Here is a 15,229-nt window from a genome sequence, read left to right as displayed (position 1 = left end):
GGGCATATTTCCTTCAGTCTCCCACTTGCACTAGAGTCAATAATCTAGATTACACAGTAATGATTCTAACACCCATGGAGCCTTGGTGTTGATCATGTTTTGCTCGTGGAAGAGGCTTAGTCAACGGGTCTGCTAGATTCAGATCCGTATGTATCTTGCAAATCTCTATGTCTCCCAACTGCACTAGATCCCGGATGGAATTGAACCGTCTCTTGATGTGCTTGGTTCTCTTGTGAAATCTGGATTCCTTTGCCAAGGCAATTGCACCAGTATTGTCACAAAAGATTTTCATTGGACCCGATGCACTAGGTATGACACCTAGATCGGATATGAACTCCTGCATCCAGACTCCTTCATTCGCTGCTTCCGAAGCAGCTATGTATTGCGCTTCACACGTAGATCCCGCCACGACGCTCTGTTTAGAACTGCACCAACTGACAGCTCCACCGTTTAATGTAAACACGTATCCGGTTTGCGATTTAGAATCGTCCGGATCAGTGTCAAAGATTGCATCAACGTAACCATTTACGATGAGCTCTTTGTCACCTCCATATACGAGAAACATATCCTTAGTCCTTTTCAGGTACTTCAGGATGTTCTTGACCGCTGTCCAGTGATCCACTCCTGGATTACTTTGGTACCTCCCTGCTAGACTTATAGCAAGGCACACATCAGGTCTGGTACACAGCATTGCATACATGTTAGAGCCTATGGCTGACGCATAGGGAACATCTTTCATTTTCTCTCTATCTTCTGCAGTGGTCGGGCATTGAGTCTGACTCAACTTCACACCTTGTAACACAGGCAAGAACCCTTTATTTGCTTGATCCATTTTGAACTTCTTCAAAATCTTGTCAAGGTATGTTCTTTGTGAAAGTCCAATTAAGCGTCTTGATCTATCTCTATAGATCTTTATGCCTAATATGTAAGCAGCTTCACCGAGGTCTTTCATTGAAAAACTCTTATTCAAATATCCCTTTATGCTATCCAGAAATTCTATATCATTTCCAATCAGTAATATGTCATCCACATATAATATCAGAAATGCTACAGAGCTCCCACTCACTTTCTTGTAAATACAGACTTCTCCAAAAGTCTGTATAAAACCAAATGCTTTGATCACACTATCAAAGCGTTTATTCCAACTCCGAGAGGCTTGCACCAGTCCATAAATGGATCGCTGGAGCTTGCACACTTTGTTAGCTCCCTTTGGATCGACAAAACCTTCCGGTTGCATCATATACAACTCTTCTTCCAGAAATCCATTCAGGATGCAGTTTTGACATCCATCTGCCAAATTTCATAATAATAAAATGCGGCAATTGCTAACATGATTCGGACAGACTTAAGCATCGCTACGGGTGAGAAGGTCTCATCGTAGTCAACCCCTTGAACTTGTCGAAAACCTTTTGCGACAAGTCGAGCTTTGTAGACAGTAATATTACCGTCAGCGTCAGTCTTCTTCTTGAAGATCCATTTATTCTCAATTGCTTGTCGATCATCGGGCAAGTCAACCAAAGTCCATACTTTGTTCTCATACATGGATCCCATCTCAGATTTCATGGCTTCAAGCCATTTTATGGAATCTGGGCTCACCATCGCTTCTTCATAGTTCGTAGGTTCATCATGATCTAGTAGCATGATTTCCAGAACAAGATTACCGTACCACTCTGGTGCGGATCTCACTCTGGTTGATCTACGAGGTTCAGTAGTATCTTGTTCTGAAGTTTCATGATCATTATCATTAGCTTCCTCACTAATTGGTGTAGGTGTCACAGGAACAGTTTTCTGTGATGCACCACTTTCCAATAAGGGAGCAGGTATAGTTACCTCGTCAAGTTCTACTTTCCTCCCACTCACTTCTTTCGAGAGAAACTCCTTCTCTAGAAAGGATCCATTCTTAGCAACGAATGTCTTGCCTTCGGATCTGTGATAGAAGGTGTACCCAACAGTCTCCTTTGGGTACCCTATGAAGACACATTTCTCCGATTTGGGTTTGAGCTTATCAGGTTGAAGCTTTTTCACATAAGCATCACAACCCCAAACTTCAAGAAACGACAACTTTGGTTTCTTGCCAAACCACAGTTCATAAGGTGTCGTCTCAACGGATTTTGATGGTGCCCTATTTAACGTGAATGCGGCCGTCTGTAAAGCATAACCCCAAAATGATAGGAGTAAATTTTTAAGAGACATCATAGATCTCACCATATCAAGTAAAGTACGATTACGATGTTCGGACACACCATTACGCTGAGGTGTTCTGGGTGGCGTGAGTTGCGTAACTATTCCGCATTTTTTCAGATGTAGACCAAACTCGTAACTCAAATATTCTCCTCCACGATCAGATCGCAGAAACTTTATTTTCTTGTTACGATGATTTTCAACTTCACTCTGAAATTCTTTGAACTTTTCAAATGTTCCAGACTTATGCTTCATTAAGTAGATATACCCATATCTACTTAAATCATCTGTGAAGGTGAGAAAATAACGATATCCGCCACGAGCCTCAACATTCATCGGACCACATACATCTGTATGTATGATTTCTAACAAATCTGTTGCTCTCTCCATTGTACCGGAGAACGGTGTTTTAGTCATCTTGCCCATAAGGCACGGTTCGCAAGTACCAAGTGATTCATAATCAAGAGGTTCCAAAAGTCCATCGGTATGGAGTTTCTTCATGCGCTTTACACCGATATGACCTAAACGGCAGTGCCACAAATAAGTTGCACTATCATTATTAACTCTGCATCTTTTGGCTTCAACATTATGAATATGTGTGTTACTACTATCGAGATTCATCAAAAATAGACCACTCTTCAAAGGTGCATGACCATCAAAGATATTACTCATATAAACAGAACAACCATTATTCTCTGATTTAAATGAATAACCGTCTTGCATTAAACAAGATCCAGATATAATGTTCATGCTCAACGCTGGCACCAAATAACAATTATTTAGCTCTAATATTAATCCCGAAGGTAGATGTAGAGGTAGCGTGCCGACCGCGATCACATCGACTTTAGAACCATTTCCCACGCGCATCGTCACCTCGTCCTTTGCCAGTGTTCGCTTAATCCGTAGTTCCTGTTTTGAGTTGCAAATATTAGCAACAGAACCAGTATCAAATACCCAGGTGCTACTGCGAGCTCTAGTAAGGTACACATCAATAACATGTATATCACATATACCTTTGTTCACCTTGCCATCCTTCTTATCCGCCAAATACTTGGGGCAGTTTCGCTTCCAGTGACCAGTCTGCTTGCAGTAGAAGCACTCAGTTTCAGGCTTAGGTCCAGATTTGGGTTTCTTCTCCTGATCAGCAACTTGCTTGCTTTTCTTCTTGAAGTTCCCCTTCTTCTTCCCTTTGCCCTTTTTCTTGAAACTAGTGGTCTTGTTGACCATCAACACTTGATGCTCCTTCTTGATTTCTACCTCCGCAGCTTTCAGCATTGCGAAGAGCTCGGGAATAGTGTTATTCATCCCTTGCATATTATAGTTCATCACAAAGCTCTTGTAGCTTGGTGGCAGTGATTGGAGAATTCTGTCAATGACACAATCATCTGGAAGATTAACTCCCATCTGAATCAAGTGATTATTATACCCAGACATTTTGATTATATGCTCACTGACAAAACTGTTCTCCTCGATCTTGCAGCTATAGAATTTATTGGAGGCTTCATATCTCTCAATCCGGGCATTTGCTTGAAATATTAACTTCAACTCCTGGAACATCTCATATGCTCCATGACGTTCAAAACGTCGTTGAAGTCCCGATTCTAAGCCGTAAAGCATGGCACACTGAACTATCGAGTAGTCATCAGCTTTGCTCTGCCAGACGTTCACAACATCTGGTGTTGCTCCAGCAGCAGGCCTGGCACCTAGTGGTGCTTCCAGGACGTAATTCTTCTGTGCAGCAATGAGGATAATCCTCAAGTTACGGACCCAGGCCGTGTAATTGCTACCATCATCTTTCAACTTTGCTTTCTCAAGGAACGCATTAAAATTCAACGGAACAACAGCACGGGCCATTAATCTACAATCATACATAAACAAGCAAGATACTATCAGGTACTAAGTTCATGATAAATTTAGGTTCAATTAATCATACTACTTAAACTCCCACTTAGATAGACATCCCTCTAATCATCTAAGTGATCACGTGATCCAAATCAACTAAACCATAACTGATCATCACGTGAAATGGAGTAGTTTTCAATGGTGAACATCGCTATGTTGATCATATCTACTATATGATTCACGCTCGATCTTTTGATCTCACTGTTCCGAGGCCATATCTGCATATGCTAGGCTCGTCAAGTTTAACCAAAGTATTCTGCGTGTGCAAAACTGGCTTGCACCCGTTGTAGATGGACGTAGAGCTTATCACACCCGATCATCACGTGGTGTCTGGGCACGACGAACTTTGGCAACGGTGCATACTCAGGGAGAACACTTTTATCTTGAAATTTAGTGAGAGATCATCTTATAATGCTACCGTCAATCAAAGCAAGATAAGATGCATAAAAGATAAACATCACATGCAATCAATATAAGTGATATGATATGGCCATCATCATCTTGTGCTTGTGATCTCCATCTCTGAAGCACCGTCGTGATCACCATCCTCACCGGCGCGACACCTTGATCTCCATCGTAGTATCGTTGTCGTCTCGCCAATCTTATGCTTCCACGACTATCGCTACCGCTTAGTGATAAAGTAAAGCATTACAGCGCGATTGCATTGCATACAATAAAGCGACAACCATATGGCTCCTGCCAGTTGCCGATAACTCGGTTACAAAACATGATCATCAATAAAATTTAGCATCATGTCTTGACCATATCACATCACAACATGCCCTGCAAAAACAAGTTAGACGTCCTCTACTTTGTTGTTGCATGTTTTACGTGGCTGCTACGGGCTTTAAGCAAGAACCAATCTTACCTACGCATCAAAACCACAACAATAGTTCGTCAAGTTGGTGCTGTTTTAACCTTCGCAAGGACCGGACGTAGCCACACTTGGTTCAACTAAAGTTGGAGAAACTGTCACCCGCAAGCCACCTATGTGCAAAGCACGTCGGGAGAACCGGTCTCGCGTAAGCGTATGCGTAATGTCGGTCCGGGCCGCTTCGTCCAACAATACCGCCGAACCAAAGTATGACATGCTGGTAAGCAGTATGACTTATATCGCCCACAACTCACTTGTGTTCTACTCGTGCAAATAACATCAACATATAAAACCTAGGCTCGGATGCCACTGATGGGGAACATAGTAATTTCAAAAAATTTCCTACGCACACGCAAAATCATGGTGATGCATAGCAACGAGAGGGGAGAGTATGATCTACGTACCCTTGTAGATCGACAACGGAAGCGTTTGGTTGATGTAGTCGTATGTCTCCACGGCCCGACCGATCAAGCACCGAAACTACGGCACCTCCGAGTTCTAGCACACGTTCAGCTCGATGACGATCCCCGGACTCCGATCCAGCAAAGTGTCGGGGAAGAGTTCCGTCAGCACGACGGCGTGGTGATGATCTTGATGTACTACCGTCGCAGGGCTTCGCCTAAGCACCACTACAATATTATCGAGGGCTATGGTGGAAGGGGGCACCGCACACGGCTAAGAATATGATCACGTGGATCAACTTGTCTCTAGGGGGTGCCCCTACCTCCGCATATAAAGGTTCAAGGGAGGGGGGCCGGCCGGCCAGGAGAGGCGCGCCAGGAGGAGTCCTACTCCCTTTGGGAGTAGGACTCCCCCCCTTTCCTAGTTGGAATAGGATTCGTGGGGTGGGAAAAGAGAGAGAGAGAGAAGGAGGGGGGCGCCGGCCCCCTCTCTCCTTGTCCTATTCGGACTAGGGGTGGAGGGGCGCGCGGCCCAGCCCTGGCTGCCTCTTCTCTTCTTCCACTAAGGCCCACTAAGGCCCATATACCTCCCGGGGGGTTCCGGTAACCTCCCGGTATTCCGGTAAAATCCCGATTTCACCCGGAACACTTCCGATATCCAAACATAGGCTTCCAATATATCAATCTTTATGTCTCGACCATTTCGAGACTCCTCGTCATGTCCGTGATCACATCCGGGACTCCGAACAACCTTCGGTACATCAAAATGCATAAACTCATAATATAACTGTCATCGTAACCTTAAGCGTGCGGACCCTACAGGTTCGAGAACAATGTAGACATGACCGAGACACGTCTCCGGTCAATAACCAATAGCGGAACCTGGATGCTCATATTGGCTCCTACATATTCTACGAAGATCTTTTATCGGTCAGACCGCATAACAACATACGTGTTCCCTTTGTCATCGGTATGTTACTTGCCCGAGATTCGATCGTCGGTATCCCATACCTAGTTCAATCTTGTTACCAACAAGTCTCTTTACTCGTTCTGTAATACATCATCCCGCAACTAAATCATTAGTTGCAATGCTTGCAAGGCTTAAGTGATGTGCATTACCGAGAGGGCCCAGAGATACCTCTCCAACAATCAGAGTGACAAATCCTAATCTCGAAATACGCCAACCCAACACGTACCTTTGGAGACACCTGTAGTGCTCCTTTATAATCACCCAGTTACGTTGTGACGTTTGGTAGCACACAAAGTGTTCCTCCGGCAAACAGGAGTTGCATAATCTCATAGTCATAGGAACATGTATAAGTTATGAAGAAAGCAATAGCAACATACTAAACGATCGGGTGCTAAGCTAAAGGAATGGGTCATGTGAATCAGATCATTCATCTAATGATGTGATCCTGTTAATCAAATGACAACTCTTTGTCCATGGTTAGGAAACATAACCATCTTTGATTAACAAGCTAGTCTAGTAGAGGCATACTAGTCACACTCTATTTGTCTATGTATTCACACATGTATTATGTTTCGGGTTAATACAATTCTAGCATGAATAATAAACTTTTATCATGATATATAAGGAAATAAATAATAACTTTATTATTGCCTCTAGGGCATATTTCCTTCATCTTTGTCTCCCCTTGTGTCGAATCAATAAATTTGGGTTGAATACTCTACCCTCGAAAACTGTTGCGATCCCCTATACTTGTGGGTTATCCTATAGCTAACTATTGGCTATATAAAACTGCCATGTTATATATAGCCATCATTTATATTCACTCATACAATAGTCTGTGCTATAATGTAGGCTATACATTAGTATATTTTTCTATTCTCTCTCTTTCTCTTTCTTCACATTAATTGTATGTGCCTAGGAATATGCATATAATTAGGCTCTTGCATGAGAGCCCACCCCCTTACGTTTTCACATCTCTTCTCCGCACTCACAAAAATGACATTTAAGCGGGCTGTAAACCCCTATGTATTTACTCTAATGCAAGAACCTTCCTCTACGCATGCTCCTAGGTAAAATCATTTAATAAGAAGACATAGAGAAAGTAAAATAAATATGAACTTATAGCCAACTCTATTATGTGAGTAATTAATAATGCTAACTCTTGGTGACATGACATGAGCTGGTAGCTGCCTATATTATTAAGAGCATGGTTAATAGTATAGAACTGTTGGCTATAAGCCATTGCCATGTCATCTATAGCCCATCTTATAGCCAATATGTAAAATAGTTAATTAGAAGAGTGTACTACTTTTTTATTATATGACTCATCTTTCACTCTCACAAAGTGCCTAGGAGCACGTGCTAGAGCTGGCTCTTCACCAAGAGCCCGCTTACCTTGTCTCTCCTATTTTCTTTCCTCCAACTAAGTAAGAATATACTAGTTTATTTCTTATAGCCACCTGGCTCAGCTCTATTGTACTTGCTCTAACCATGCTCTGAGTAACATAACGCACCCTAATACAAGTTTATTTATATTGCAAGTAGTTAATGAGGATAGATCTGTTTGTAACGCAACCCTAAGCAAAATGAGTCACAACCTAATAAATACAACCATCTAGTATGATACTAGTTTTATGATACTTTGCACTATGGATGCATTGCCTTTGTCCTCAAATAAGAGCACCTACACCCGCAGACACCAAATTCGAGCCCTCAAACGCCTGGGAATGTGTCTGGGCGCGTCAGCGGGCAGTAACTGGGTAGCCCTAAGATTTCTTTCTCTCCATCTGAATACCTCATATTTCAAATGTTACATCCAGAAATCATGCAAAATAAAAACCTATGTACTATGTAGATCAACTATAACCTAGCCTACACTACTCGTTGTCGTCGGAGATGTCCACGGGCTCCAGGTACATGGTCGGCAGCCGTAACTCCCGCTCCTCCGACTTCTCCTCCGCCTTCGTGTCAGCCTCTGCCATTGCGTCGGCCTCCACCTCTAGATCGGTGAAAAGCTAGTCGATCTCCACCTTTCGTTGGTGGAGGAAGCGGCGGTTGGCCTCCGCCTCCAACTGGATGGATACGATGATGGACTCCTACTCCGTCGCCTCCGCCGGGGCCAGCTGGAGGCGTCGGGGGTGAATATAATGGAAATATGCCCTAGAGGCAATAATAAATTGGTTATTATTATATTTCCTAAATCATGATAAATGTTTGTTATTCATGCTAGAATTGTATTGATCGAAAACTTAAATACATGTGTGAATACATAAACAAATATCATATCCCTAGTAAGCCTCTACTAGACTAGCTCGTTGATCAAAGATGGTCAAGGTTTCCTAACCATAGACATGTGTTGTCATTTGATAACGGGATCACATCATTAGGAGAATGATGTGATGGACAAGACCCATCCATTAGCTTAGCATATTGATCGTTCAGTTTATTGCTATTGCTTTCTTCATGTCAAATACATATTCCTTCGACTATGAGATTATGCAACTCCCGGATACCGGAGGAATACCATGTGTGCTCGCAAACGTCACAACGTAATTGAGTGGTCATAAAGATGCTCTACAGGTATCTCCGAAGGTGTTTGTAGAGTTGGTATAGATCAAGATTTGGATTTGTCACTCCGAGTATCGGAGAGGTATCTCTGGGCCCTCTCGGTAATACACATCATAAGCTTGCAAGAAAATGACTAAGGAGTTGGTCACGAGGTGATGTATGACAGAATGATTAAAGATACTTGCCGGTAACGAGATTGAACTAGGTATGAAGATACCGACGATCGAATCTCGGGCAAGTAACATACTGATAGACAAAGGGAATAATGTATGTTGTCATAACAGTTCGACCGATAAAGATCTTCGTAGAATATGTAGGAGCCAATATGGGAATCTAGGTTCCGATATTGTTATTGACCGGAGAGGTTTCTCGGTCATGTCTACATAGTTCTCGAACCCGTAGGGTCCGCACGCTTAACGTTCGTTGATGATATAGTGTTATATGAGTTATATGATTTGGTAACTGAATGTTGTTCGGAGTCCCAGATGAGATCACGGACATGAAGAGGAGTCTCGAAATGGTCGAGAGGTAAAGATTGATATATAGGACAATGTTATTTGGACACAACTGTTTCGGGACGTACTGGGAAGGAATCGGGTCAACGGAAGGGGTTCTGGGCACCCCCCGACAAGTTATGGGCCTTATGGGCCAAAGGAGGGGACAGACCAGCCGACAAGGGGGTTGGTGCGTCCCCTCCCTTGGTTGCCCAGCCCTAGGGAAGGAAAAGGGGGAGGGCTAGCCCCTCCTGCCTTTCCCTCTCATGGGAGAAAGGAAAGGGGGGGGGCGCCACCCTCCCCTGCCTTTCCCCGCACTCCAAATAAGGAAAGGGGAGTGCGGCTTGGGAGGGACCCCAAGTAGGATTCCTCCTACTTGGGCGCCTCCTTTGGATGCTCCTCCCTCCCTCCCACCTATATATATGTGGGAGGGGGGCGCCTGGCACACAACAGACAATTGCCTAGCCGTGTGCGGTGCCCCTTCCACCGTTTACACCCCCGGTCACATTTTCATAGTGCTTAGGCGAAGTCCTGCGGAGATCACTTCACCATCATCATTACCACACCGTCGTGTTGCTGGATCTCATCTACTACCTCGCCATCTTGCTGGATCAAGAATGCGGAGGACGTCACCGAGCTGAACGTGTGCAGAACGCGGAGGTGTCGTATGTTCGGTACTTGATTGGTTGGAGCACGAAGAAGTTCGACTACATCAACCGCTTTGTTAAACGCTTCTACATCAACAACAAACTTGATGAAACACCGTTGTGGTTTTTGTCTACGTAAGAACGGTTCTTGCTAGAAGCCCGTAGCAGCCACGTAAAACTTGCAACAACAAAGTAGAGGACATCTAACTTGTTTTTGCAGGGCATGATGTGATGTGATATGGTCAAGATATGATTTGATATATGTTGATGTATGAGATGATCATGTTTTGTAATATCGACAACCGACAGGAGCCTTAGGGTTGTCTCTTTATTGTATGAAGTGCAAGCACCATGTAATTTATTTACTTTATCACTACTAGGAAAAGGGCCTGTGCGTTGCAACGGGGAAAAATATCATAATCTCCAATCGCTTTGACCACATTTTAGTGCATCACCGAGATACACTATCACTCACAATTTCTTAAAATCATGAACAATTTTAAATCATGAAAACTTTTTAAAACCATGAACATATTTGAAATTGTGAACATTTTTCAAATTCATGTACACTTTTATAAATTTTCAAACATTTTTTTAAATTAAGAAAAAATTGGATTCACGGACATTTTATACTGTTTGCAAACATTTTTTCTAACAATTGCGATCATTTTTCTAAACAATTTTCTCAAATCAGTGAACATTTCTAGAATCGACGAACAATTTGGAAAGAAGAATTTTTGAAACTCACGAACAATTTTTGTATTTAACGAACATATTTTTGAAATGCATGAACATTTTATAAATGAATAAACTATTTTGTAAGTGAGGGGTAGTTTTTAGTTAACATAAACGACTAATAGCACGGTTGGAAACTAATCATTTTTCTGGTCAAATTACATGTATAAATTACTCTATTAGTAGGTAGGTATAGATAAGGAGTGCGGAAATAGTAAGTTTTATCCCAAATTTACAATTAAGTTTAGTGAATCAGACACCCAAGCTCTAGATAAACTTGCATGAATTAGAGTTTACCTTAGCAGCATGAAATCACTCTTCCATGGCAAACACACAATTTTCTTTTACACGGCCGTGTATTGTCTACACATGCTGATATATGAGCACAAGCATGCAGTGTAAAATGTGAATGCACACGCACACTGTACTACATTGATGAAGTTTCCACGTTGGTGGACAATTTGTTAGCTCTCTGTTAGATGGTCCGCACTCCTGCGAACAAACTATGTTTGGATGTATTGTGGCTTCAGATAAAACATATCACGGAGAGTTTCTGCATGCGTGAACTAATATTCTACCTATCACATTATTGGAGAGAAGATCTGAGCACTTACTGATTGGTTCCGCCGGATCACAAGCTCTGCATCGATTGATTCCTTCCGGCCGGAAGGCATATATGAGTATATGACATATCCATCTAGCTGCTTGTCTACTTGCCCACGGTGGCGGGAAACGTAGTCAGGCTCTCGATCTGGACGCTCCCAATCCTGCTGTCCATCCTGTATCTGTATGTACAACACCCCCTGCACCCTTATGAACAGCTCTCTGCGAGAGCCTCTCGCGTATCTGATCGGCGGCGGCCGTGTCGAGCGCTTCAACGACGTCGAGACCGTGCCGCCCTCCCCCTCCGGGGACCCCGCCAACGGCATCGCTTCCAAGGACGTCATCCTTGACCCTGTGGCCAACATCCATGCCCGCATCTACCTCCCCTTCACCGTCGCTTCGGAGCCCGACAAGAAGTTCCCCGTAGTCATCTTCTTCCACGGTGGCGCGTTCTTCGTCCACACCGTCGCGTCTCCGCTCTACCACAGGTACTGTACCTCCCTCGCCGCAGCCGTCCTCGCCGTCGTCCTCTCAGTCGACTACCGTCTTGCCCCGGAGTACCACATTCCAGCCGCATACAACGGCGCCGAGCCCTGGTTCGCCGCGCACGGCGATGCCTCCCGTGTCGTCCTCAAGGGCGACAACACCGGAGCCAACATGGTGCACGCCACGACGATACGGCTAGGGAAGGAGCGCATGGGTGGCTACGGCGACAAGGTCAGCAGTGTGGCACTCCTGAACCCTTACTTCTGGGGAAAGAGCTGGTGGGCGGGAAGCCCACCGACGCTGGGTACCGCGGCTTCTTCGATCGCGCATGAGAGGTCATCTGCAGTGGCAAGTTCGGCTTTGACCGCCCGTACATCAACCAGGTGGCGCCTCCGGGGGAGTGGAGGCAGCTTGGGAGCGGTTGTGTGCTGGTCAACACAACGGAGCACTGCTAGTTCGTGGAGAGGGTGCGCGCGTACGCGGAGGGGATCAAGGCGTGCGGGTGGGACGCCGAGCTGGAGTTCCACGAGGCCAAGGGTGAGGGTTATGTCGTGACTCCGAGAATGCTGTCAAGGAGCTCGCCGCCTCGCCATGGTGGCGTATGTCGTCGTTTCTATCTTTTTATCCCATCGAGTGGAACGTCTTTTTTTGGGAAATGCATCTAGCGTAACGTGGGAGATCCAATTAGAACGCTAGTTGGGCTTGGGCTGGTCCATTAGATCGAGTTAGCCTGGGCTAATGAAAGATCCATCTCTAGGGTTCCTAAAAAACGAATCGATCGCTAGACCGACCAAATCAGATCGATCGCTGGGATAGATCTACTTTTAAATCTCGTCCATCAATCTCTATGATTAACATAAAATCAACGGACACAATAGGATGACGTATGGAGAACTACGAAAGCCTCCATCCTTTAATATTAGGTAATAAAGATGCGTTAGCGATAGTTGTAGAAGCAATAGTTGGCGTGACCACCTTAACACAACGACGCTAGGATGGAGATCAAGGTGTCAAGCCGGTGACGATAAAGATCATGATGATGCTTTGGAGATGGAGATCAAAATCATAAGATGATGGCCATATCATGTCACATGTTTTGATTGCATGTGATGTTTATCTTTTATGCATCTTATTTTGCTTAGAACGGCGGTAGCATTCTAAGATGATCCCTTCACTTAATTTCAAGAAAAAAGTGTTCTCCCTGAGTATGCACCGTTGCTATAGTTCATCATTTGGAGACACCACATGATGATCGGGTGTGATAGACTCTACGTCCACATACAACGGGTGTAAGATAGTTTTGCACATGCAGAATACTTGGGTTAAACTTGATGAGCCTAGCATGTACAGACATGGTGTCGAAACACTGGAGACCGAAAGGTCGAACATGAGTCATATAGTAGATATGATCAACATAAAGATGTTCACCATTGATGACTACCCCATCTCACGTGATGATCGGACATGGGTTAGTTGATTTGGATCATGTATCACTTAGATAAATTTGAGGGATGTTTATTTAAGTGGAAGTTCATTAGTAATTTGATTAATTGAACTTAATTTATCACGAACTTAGTCTTAATAGTTTTGCATATCTATGTTGTAGATCAATAGCTCGTGATATAGCGCCTATATATTTCTGATATGTTCCTAGAGAAAACTAAATTGAAAGAGGATAGTAGCAATGATGCGGGCTGGGTCCGTGATCTGAGGATTATCCTCATTGCTGCACAGAAGAATTATGTTCTTGATGCACCGCTAGGTGACAGACCTATTGCAGGAGCAAATGCAGGCGTTATGAATGTTTGGCAAGCTCGATATGATGACTACATAATAGTTTAGTGCCCCATGCTTTACGGCTTAGAACCGGGATTTCAAAAACGTTTTGAACACCATGGAACTTATGAGATGTTCCAAGAGCTGGAATTGGTATTTTAGACTTATGCCCGTGTTTTAGAGGTATGAGACCCTTGACAAGTACTTTGCCTACAAGATGGACGAGAATAGATCAGCCAATGAGCATGTTCTTAGAATGCCTGGGTAGTGCAATCGCTTGAATCAAGTGGGAGTTAATCTTACAGATAAGATAGTGATTGACAGAGTTCTCTAGTCACTATCACCAAGCTACTAGAACTTCGTGATGAACTATAATATGCAAGGGATGAAAAAAACGATTCCTAAGCTCTTCACGATGCTGAAATTGGTGAAGGTAGAAATCAAGCAAGAGCATCAAGTGTTGATGGTTTAACAAGACCACTAGTTTCAAGAAAAAGGGCAAGGAAAAGAAAGGGAACTTCAAGAAGAATGGCAAGCAAGTTGCTACTCTCGTGAAGAAGCCCAAAGTTGGACCCAAACCTGAAACTGAGTGCTTCTACCGTAAAGAAAATGGTCACTGGAAGTGGAACTGCCCCAAATACTTGGCGGATAAGAAGGATGGCAAAGTGAACAAAGATATATTTGACATACATGTTATTGATGTGTATTTTACTAGTGTTCAAAATTACCCTTGGGTATTTGATATCGGTTCAGTTGCTAAGATTAGTAACTCAAAACAGGAGTTGTAGAGACTAGTTCAAAGCGAGGTGACGATGTGTGTTGGAAATGATTCCAAGGTTGATATCATCACCATTGCACACTCCCTCTACCTTCGGGGTTAGTGTTGAACTTAAATAAATGTTATTTGGTGTTTGCCTTGAGCATGAATATGATTAGATCATGTTTATTGCAATACGTTTATTCATTTAAGTCAGAGAATAATTGTTGTTCTGTTTACATGAGTAAAACCTTCTATCGTCATACACCCAATGTGAATGGTTTATTGACTCGATCGTAGTGATACACATATTCATAATATTGATGCCAAAAAATGCGAAGTTGATAATGATAGTGCAACATACTTGTGGCACTGCCATTTAGGTCATACTGGTGTAAAGTGCATGAAGAAACTCCATGCAGATGGACTTTTGAAATCACTTGATTATGAATCATTTGATACTTGCGAATCATGCCTCATGGGCAAGTTGACTAAAACTCCATTCTTTGGAACAATGGAGTGAGCTAATGACTTATTGGAAATAATACATACCGATGAATGCGGTCCGATGAGTGTTGAAGCATGGGGCGGGTATCATTATTTTCTAACCTTCACAGATGATTTGAGTAGGTATGGGTATATCTACTTGATGAAACACAAGTTCGAAACATTTAAAAAGTCAAAGAATTTCAGAGTGAAGTGGAGAATCATCGTAACAAGAAAATAAAGTTTCTACGATCTGATCGCAGAGGCGAATATTTGAGTTATGAATATGGCTTTCATTTAAAACAACGTGGAATTGTTTCACAACTCATGCCACCTGGAACACCACAGC

The 15,229-nt window shown here is 43.4% G+C and overlaps 1 pseudogene; it reads left to right on the top strand.

Annotated features, from left to right (window-relative positions):
- Window positions 1-11,585: 11,585 nt before the first annotated feature.
- LOC125536855 lies at window positions 11,586-13,905 on the top strand (annotated as a pseudogene).
- The last annotated feature ends 1,324 nt before the right edge of the window (window positions 13,906-15,229 follow it).

The sequence above is a fragment of the Triticum urartu genome, chromosome 2 (genome assembly GCF_003073215.2).
Source record: "Triticum urartu cultivar G1812 chromosome 2, Tu2.1, whole genome shotgun sequence".
Lineage (NCBI taxonomy): Eukaryota > Viridiplantae > Streptophyta > Magnoliopsida > Poales > Poaceae > Triticum > Triticum urartu.
This window is presented reverse-complemented; position numbering and strand designations above follow the sequence as displayed.